This window comes from Nomascus leucogenys, chromosome 7b (genome assembly GCF_006542625.1).
Source record: "Nomascus leucogenys isolate Asia chromosome 7b, Asia_NLE_v1, whole genome shotgun sequence".
Lineage (NCBI taxonomy): Eukaryota > Metazoa > Chordata > Mammalia > Primates > Hylobatidae > Nomascus > Nomascus leucogenys.
This window is the reverse complement of record NC_044387.1, coordinates 70,566,352-70,575,369: the sequence shown is the minus strand read 5'-3', so window position 1 is coordinate 70,575,369 and position 9,018 is coordinate 70,566,352. Positions and strand designations below refer to the sequence as shown.

Genomic DNA, 9,018 nt, shown 5'->3' with positions numbered 1-9,018 from the left:
TGGGGAGATGTTGGTTAAAGGATTCAAATGGACAGTTCTATGATGAATACGTGCACACCATGGTGACTATAGTTAATAATAATGTATTGTGTACTTGAAATTTGCTAAGAGAGTAGATCTTAAGTCTTCTCACTACACATACACAAAAGTAATTACATGAGGTGATGGATATATTACTTGCTGTGGTAATCATTTCACAAGGTATATGTGTATCAAAACATCAGTGTACACCTTGAATAGGTACAATTTTTAAATTTGCCAATTATGCCTCAATAAAGCTTAAAACATATGGAAAGTAATGTTCATTTCACAGGGTTTTTAGAGTTGAGACAGTATCTACAAAGCACTTAATACAATGGCAGCCATATGTAATAGGTGCTTAAGGAATGAAAAGTAATTCCAAACCCCAAAACAAACAAACTGAGGGGTAAGTTTTATGAGTAGAGGAAAGTTAATTGAAGGGAATACAGTATCCTTCTTTCTTTCATGTACCAGAGACACTTGCACTTAACAATTGTACAAAAATAATTTCTGTGTCTGTCTCCCCTCTACAGACTGTGAGATTTTCAAGATGGAAGAATGTCTTTATTGTTATGTACTCGTACCTAGGCCCGTTGCTGACACGTAACACATAATCAATATTTGTTGCAGTGAACTGAGCTGAAATTGACCACCATTAGCTGTTTCTCTCTGCATGCTACTATATTGTGGGAAAATAGCTGAATAAATATTCCCCAACCGTGGAGTATGCTTGTGATTTTCTGACTTAAAATAGAAAGTATTTGATATACATAACATTCAACTTCTGGGAGGGCTCTGGACGATACCTCAAAGGGCGAGACGTCGTCTGAACCTGAGAGCAGAAGGACTACAGGAGTGCTTTGAGGACAGACATGTTATGTATTAAGATGTTCTGGACTGAGAAAGCAAAAAAGGTGTAGAATATGAATCTTAAATGGACAAATCCCAAGGACTCTGCTTCACTGATGTAAAATCAAGCTGTTTCTCACACAGGCGAGTTCTGCCTGAGAGCCTGATTGGGGTGAATGACAGCAAGGAGTTCCTTTCTTCCTTCCAGGTGTGCTAGGTTCTAAGTTACAAAGGTGAATCTCAGCTTCTGCCCCGTGAGCTAGTCTAGTGTGACAAAGAGGATGTGCACCTCCCTTACAATGTTCTACCTAGTTTTCACCAAAATAATCCTTAATGTTTATAGGTTTCTTAAAAAAATTTTTTAACGCCTTTTCTTCTTGCCCCCAGCATCATTGCGTTTCTGGCTTAGCCAAAGTTTTCCTCTTGCCCCAAGTCTTGTCATTGTAGTCCTGGTTCAACTTCCACATTGCCAAATTCATACTAAATTATTATAGCGGTCATTTCAGAATGGAGGAGATTATTAGTGAATTTAATATCATTTCTTTGGGTTTTTCATTGATTTATTTTTTAATTAAAAAAATTGAATGCTTCACGAATTTTCATGTCATCTATGCGCAGGGGCCATGCTAATTCTTCTCTGTACTGTTAAAATTTTAGTATGTGTGCTGCTGAAGCAAGCACTTCTTTTTCTATCACCTCCAAGTGGGCATTACTTTTGCAATTAGTTAAAGAAATTATTGAGAAAAAAAGAAAATCATCAACTTGCCCTGAAAAATCCTAATTATCTTCCTTTAAACATTTAAACTCATATAATTGTATTAACATTTTAACAGAGAAAATCTACACCCCCCTCCACCTCCCACCTTCTGAGACATCAATGTGTTACACTCCACAGTTTTTGGGAGGTGGCATCTCTCCAGAGAATACAGGATGGGGGAGTTACCCAAGGCTTGGCACGATTTATGCTGAGTGAGATCATTGCTCCATCTGAGGGTTCTTCACAGTCCAGAATGTTGAAAGATGCAGGACTCACTCCAAATGCCACGTGAATCTGTGGACTGTGACCCAGTAATCACGTATCCCAAGAGGGGCTGCTAGATATGTTTTAAGAAGCCAGTTGGTATTAATTAATATTACTATTTTCTTGTCAGCTGCTTTTGACACTTCATAAAATTATTCATTAGCTAGTTAGCTCTCTTCTCAATTCTCTTTACTATGTTTGCACTAATTTAATTTGGAATTGTTACAGCCGTTGCCACAATTTTCAGGTATGGCAAAATCTTAATCATTAAATCCAGGGACCTATAAAAGTTCAAGATGGCAGAATATTAGAAGTGTGTTTAATAGGCTTCCTCCGTGCAGCAGATACTAACTGGCTATAGAAGTTTCCTCTTTTCCAAGGGGATATGTTTCAAGACCCCCAGTGAATGCCTAAAATCATGGATAGTACCAAATCCCATATATACCACGTTTTTTTTCTATACATGCATACCTATGATAAAGTTCGATTTATAAATTAGCCACATTGAGAGATTAACAATAGCTAATAATAAAATAGAACAACTATAACAACATGCTACCACCACTACTCTTGTGCTTTGGGGACATTATTAATTAAAATAAAGGTTACATGAACACAAGCACTCAGATACTGCAACTGTTGATCTGATAACAGAGAGAGCTGCTGAGTGCCTAGTGGGTGGGTGGCCTCTACAGCATGGATACACTGGACAAAGAGATGACTCCTGTCCCAAGTGGTATGGAACAGGACAGCTTGTGATTTCATCATGTTACTTAGAATAGCTATCAATTTAAAACTTATGAATTGTTTATTTCTGGAGTTTTCAATATAATCTTTTAGGATTGTAGTTGACTGTGGGTAACTGAATTTACTGTTTGTTATTTAACAAACTTTATTTCATTGTATTTATAATCGATTTTCATAGTATGTGTATAAAAAAACGTTTTATGGATTTGTCTATCATGATTTTAGCATTCATGGGTTTGAACATTCCTTGGAAAGAGGAATTCTATAGCAGTTAGTACTGTGAGGAAAGCTAAAACACCTAATATCTGCATCTGACTGAGTATAAGCAGAAGCTACTGTATTTCTAAACTCAACTTTCTCTTTTCACTCAGCTCCTCTTAAACCTGTAAGTACTCACCAACCTTAACATGGAATACTAGAGTATTAAAATGAGTGATGATGGATGGGATCTATTTTGAGTACAGGTCAAGATTGAAGTTACTTTCCTTAGCAATAAGCATCCTTACCACCCCTGACCCATGGTTACTCAACTGTTTATAGTGAAATTTTTTTGATTTTATTTTAAATTACGAAGAGAAGTTGTAGACTCACCTTCTCATATTTATGGCCCCAGGAGAGATTTGAACAATTTGCAAGTAATTGGGGATCCCCAAGAGCAGCCTAGCCAATATCCAGGTAGCAAACAGGTGAGATATGGAAACAGATTTATTGACCTATTCAGGCCCTCTTACATCGAGATCATTATCTACAGAAGCAGTCTTGCAATGGGTTGTTATTTTTTCACATAATAGGCCCTAATTCTTTTAGGTAAATGAATGCTGGAGTAGAGAGTAGTAAATAGATTATACAAAATTGCAGAATTGTCTCTCTTGCAAACATTGAGAAACTTGACAGAATTTTTAGAACTCCCTTTGCAGCGTTCAGTCAGATATTTCCTTAATGCCCATGACAATCTTGTGGTTCTATTAAGCCACTGACTACTTACACATAAGGCTTCCAAAAATATGTCTCATTAAAATCTCACAGAGCCCCAACAAGTGAGAATATTAACCCTATTTTAAAGAGAAGGAAATGGAGGCATAGAGTGGTTAGCAACATGCCCTAGGGCAGAGAGCCGAATAGCAGAACTGAGACTTGAAATTCTGGAGTCTTCATGCCAAAGCTCATGTGCTTTCCACTGGTCTGGGGTCAAGAGTTTGGAGGCACTGGGTGAGGGGAGATTGAGTGCTGAGGGTCAGCGAAAAGAGGACTTTGCAGATAGCCTTTATCTAGTTGTAAAATTTTTCCTTCTTATTAGTTAGGTCTACTCTCCAAAGCCGGATTGGGAATTGATAGGCTGGTCTTTGGATCTGGAACCAAGGCAGTCACTAGTGACACAGGACAGCTGAATTTGAATGGTGTGTTGAAAAATGCTCATGCTGGGGGGTCAACTGCACCCCACACTCTCCTCCCTGCTCCCTGGCATCAGTCTGTGGGGCCTCAGGCAAGCCTCTGACTTTCTGGGCCTCAGTTTCCCTATCTGTCAAAGGAAGGCAATGAACTAGACAATCTATAAAGACCCTTCCTTCTGTGATATTCTCTGTTGCTGATATAGCCTCACTCTGAAGAGCAAGAGATTCATCAACCCATTACAAATTGAATTGGTTGTTAAAAGTTCTCCCATCTTATTTTGGTTTCAGAAGTATGTAACACTGTACTGTTTTGGTAGTATTTTCTTCCTCTCAGGGTAGATACAGTATATGATGAAAATTAAAAGAAGCCTGTAAATAGAAGTGAGAAGAGTTGGGACAGTGAATCAGGTGGCAGAATATCTGGAAGCTTCTTGCAGACACAGATGGTCGGCGTAAACTGTTGTGGCGGGGAATTTCTGCCAGACATCCCATGGAGTTTATTACTAAATGTGAGATCAGTAAACTTTTAAAAACATACTGTGCATGTAAAATCATTTAACATTCTGCAAGTGCAAAATCTTTTTGTTTCAGCAATACCTAATCCTTCCCTTCTGCTTTATAAATAATTTAAATTAAAATCTTAGCTTTTGTGTTGAACAGTTTTATTTTTACAGTATTGTTGAATGACTCATTAGGAAAAGTGAAGGTTCTGATTGTTTGGTAGCCCCTGGTTCTAGGACAAGCTTCACTTAACCTCCAAAAAAATTTTTAAGACAGAAATACTGTAAAGGACAATTAAGTATAAAATTAATGTGAAACACTGGAATGAAATGAATGGATATTATGCCACAGTGTGTGGTCTGAGTAAAAAGCATTAAGGTTGAACCAGCTGCTAAACTCTGCACTAAAGCAAAACAGTTAATTTTATAATGTAGCAGGCGACCATAATTAGGGAATGGTTTTATCTTTAAAATGTAACCCTGTATATTAAAGCCAGAGAGTCTTGCAGGTGGAAGCTGGGGTTTTAATGGAACATTAAAATGTTTCAGTGTAAGAAATCCCAGCTGTAGAAATTTGTAATTGAATATATGCTGTTTTTCCTCAGCGTATAATAGCTAATATTTTACAATTTATAAATATTTTCACATATATTATCAAACTTGATCATTGTACCCCAAAAGGTATTTGGAAGATATTATTGCATTAACAGCTTCACTTTAGAGATGAAAAATTGGGCTTCAGACAGGCTAATGACTTGCCCAAGTTAAAATAACTAGTAAGCAACATAGCCCATACTCAAACTGAGTTTCTATTGGAGAGTCTCTCTTAGCAGCTGTAGATAGAAGCTTCATGGAAGAACACTTAGTAGTACTTATTTTGTCCTGAAATGAGTTGTAGACACTGGTACAATTTCTGGTTTGATCTTCGGGCAAAAATTATTTACATTGGAATCTCCAAGTTCATTCTTACCTAAGTAAGTCATCCGTGAATTGATATTACTATGTCTATTTTCTGGGGAAATTGAATTTGAGGTTTTTAGAACAAAATAAAATTGCCAAAAATCTTTGCTGAGTTGATATTAGTTTTTAAACTCTAAATATGTTGAAGCCAAAGGACGTTTGCTGGCTTCTTTATTTGGCATGGCTAAAGGAGCCATCCCTTTATATGTAAACATATGTAAATAAATATGTACAGAAAAACAAACTAATGGAGTATAGAATGTTGGAAGAGATTATTAGGTCAGTGAACCCAACCTCCTTCTCATGGAAGGAATATAATCCATACCTCTTTGGCAGGTATTTGTCTAGTTCATTGCTTTAAAAGGCAATCCATTTTTTATAGGATAGCAGTATTCATTATGGATTTCTTTCTCAAAGTGAATCCAACACTGCTTCTTGTCAACTTCCTTAAATTGGTACTAGTTCCACCTGCTAGAGACCCTCAGAGTTAGTCTAAGTTCTCAGGAAAGTCTTTTCTTGTTTGGTCCTTTTTTCTCTAGACCCCATTAAGTTATTATTTATGACATGGTTTCTAGACCCTTCCACTTTCTAGTCCTCTTTCCTTGGAAGTGTTTGTCAATGTATCCCTTAAATGCAGAATCCAGAGTTGAATAGAATAATCTAGATGTAATGATATTGAGTAGTGGTATGACCAATGTTCTTGTTTTGGGCACAACAATTAATTCTCCTTAAGGATGCATCTTATATGTTAGTGCCCTGCCAGAAGTTTGACCGATAGCTGGCTAGGCCTGGTGGCTCACACCTATCATCCCAGCATTTTGGGAGGCCAAGCGGGGCAGATCACTTAGGTCAGGAGATCAAGACCAGCCTGGCCAACATGGTGAAACCCTATCTCTACTAAAAATACAAAAATTAGCCAGGCGTTGTGGTGGGTGCCTGTAATCCCAGCTACTCGGGAGGCTGAGGCAGGAGAATTGCTTGAATTTGGGAGGCGGAGGTTGCAGTGGGTGGAGATCGTGCCACTGCACCCCAGCCTGGGTGCCAGAGTGAGACTCTGTCTCAAAAAAATTTTTTTTGACTCATAGCCACATTGCAATTAAGAGAAGCTCATAGATTGCTTTTTTTGCCCTGCTTGATTGCTCTTGTGCCAGATCTACCACATTCTGAACTCCAAGTCAGTTTTCTTTTGATCCTCAGTGTAGCACTTCACATTGATTCCTAATACATTTTATTATGCTGGTTTTGACCTATTATTTTACAATTTTGAATAGTCATTTTTAAACCTTCTCAAATTTGTATTCTCAGCAGATTTTGTGAGCATGCTTTAAATGTCTTTATTTAAGTTGATAACACGTTTAAGAGTCAGGGTAGAGTGTAATGTTCCGTGGAATGCATCTAGGGACTTCCCTTAATATTGACAAAAATCTATTAACATTCTTTGAACACATTGCTTAACCAAGAAGAGTTCAGTCAGGAAGACTGTTATTGTCTAATTCTTCACGATTGACTTTGGGCCTTGGTTTCTTGTACAATCCCTTATACTGCACAGGTCCCTGACAAAGTTATGTGGAATTGAATGGAATGTCCCCCTTCATGGCTCTGCTTTGCCTTTTGGATCTTTGGCTCCCTGTAATCAAACAAAATCTTTTTTTTATGAGTTTGTTGTTTTCTCTTTCTTTTATTATTATACTTTAAGTTTTAGGGTACATGTGCACAACGTGCAAGTTTGTTACATATGTATACATGTGCCATGTTGGTGTGCTGCACCCATTAACTCGTCATTTAGCATTAGGTATATCACCTAATGCTGTCCCTCCCCCTTCCCCCCACCCCACAACAGTCCCCGGTGTGTGATGTTCCCCTTCCTGTGTCCGTGTGTTCTCATTGTTCAATTCCCACCTATGAGTGAGAACATGCGGTGTCGAACAAAATCTTATGTATACTTCAGAGGGTAGCTTGTATCCCTCATCCTTCAGAAAGTTTTTCTCTACTAATTCTAAGCTAATAAATCCTTTGAAAATTCTGTAGCTTAACTTGCTTGTATACAGAGCTGCACATTTAATTATGGGCAACTTCTTGCTGTTACTTAAAGTTTGTGAATGTAATTGTGTGTTTGCAATGGTATTTGCATAGCAACACATTTTTGTTTTTTTTTCAGTGCAACATTCTCTACTATTTCAGCCCCTTCTGGTTACATATTCACTGTCTGAGCATTACCCCATTGTGGTCATATTTGATTGGTTCAAGTTTGGTTACCTGACCCAGGATTGGACAATCAGAGTTCTTCCTGGGAATTTTGGAAATCAAGAAAGAGGTGGCTAGCTCTCTTTGGAAGCCTAAATCTTGTAAAAAAGTTTGGGAGTTATTCATGGCTGCAGCCTCGCCATCAGAAGACATGAATAAAATCAAATCAATGAGAGAGAGAGAGAGAGAGAGAAGGTATGGGGGAGAGAGAAATGAAGGAGCTGTACAGGAAAAGTAGCCATTACAATTGGAAAATTCTGATGATATTTGAGTCCCTGAACCCAATGTTCCCAAGATCCAGCCACACTCCTCAGCCTGGGCCCCATAAGATAGACTCAGTGAATTATCCTTTCTTAAGCCAGTTCAAACTGGGTTACTACAATATTTAAAACAGAAATTTTAGAGTTGTCCATTGGCATCTCCAATAGCAGAGAGGAACCCTAGAATTTGAGATGGAAGACAGGGTCTTCTTTTAGCTGGATAGACTGCCTCATACAACTTTTATTTTTCTCACATAGTATTTAAAAAATTAAAATAGTAGCCAGGTCTTTTAAAATTAGGAAATTTATACATACTGGATATCTGACTTCTCTTGAAAAGTTAGCAGATCTGGTGGCATTCGGTTGGCATCCTGCCTTGGCAACAGAGGCTGGAGCTGGAGACCAGTTGCCTCCTTTAGAAGATGAAGGCACTTTTTAGTTTGTTTGAGTGCTTACCATCCCCTACTTACTAGAAAATGAGGCCAAAATCAAACACATCACACACACAGACACAGACACACACACACACACGCATACACCATACATACAAATATATGTTTTTAAAAACAGTAACTTTAAGAATAAGGTAAAAATGTGCAAAATGCAAGACTGACAAAGCCATGTGTTTGAAGAAAACTTTATCTGTGAAAGTAAAAGCTACTCATTAACTTTATTGCCTTGCACCCATATGCATATAAGCCTGGAGAGAAATGTACCCTGTAGAATGGAGAAAAGACAGGGCTTACCTAGAAAAATGGCCAATGTAATTAACCTCTGGTGGGGAATGGCCAATGAATTGCTAGAGATACTGGTGTTTAATGTTCACTATAAAGTTATTCCCAACTTTAATTATCCTCAGTAAACATATGTTGTATATGTTATATGTAATGGCCTTAGGTGAAGGGTGTTGGTGGAATAAAGGCAATGGGATTTTCAGTCTGGGACAGTAGCAAATCTCCAGTGAGCTGAGAACAGTGGTTAGAAGCCAGCTGGCAGTGAGGAGGATTGAATTGGATGGAGGCATG

General features: G+C 38.0%; 1 non-coding gene across 1 annotated transcript; it reads right to left on the bottom strand.

Annotated features, from left to right (window-relative positions):
- Window positions 1-1,443: 1,443 nt before the first annotated feature.
- On the bottom strand, window positions 1,444-1,551 carry LOC115836240. The gene has a single exon (XR_004031204.1). It is a non-coding gene; the product is annotated as a U6 spliceosomal RNA (small nuclear RNA).
- Between the last annotated feature and the right edge of the window lie 7,467 nt (window positions 1,552-9,018).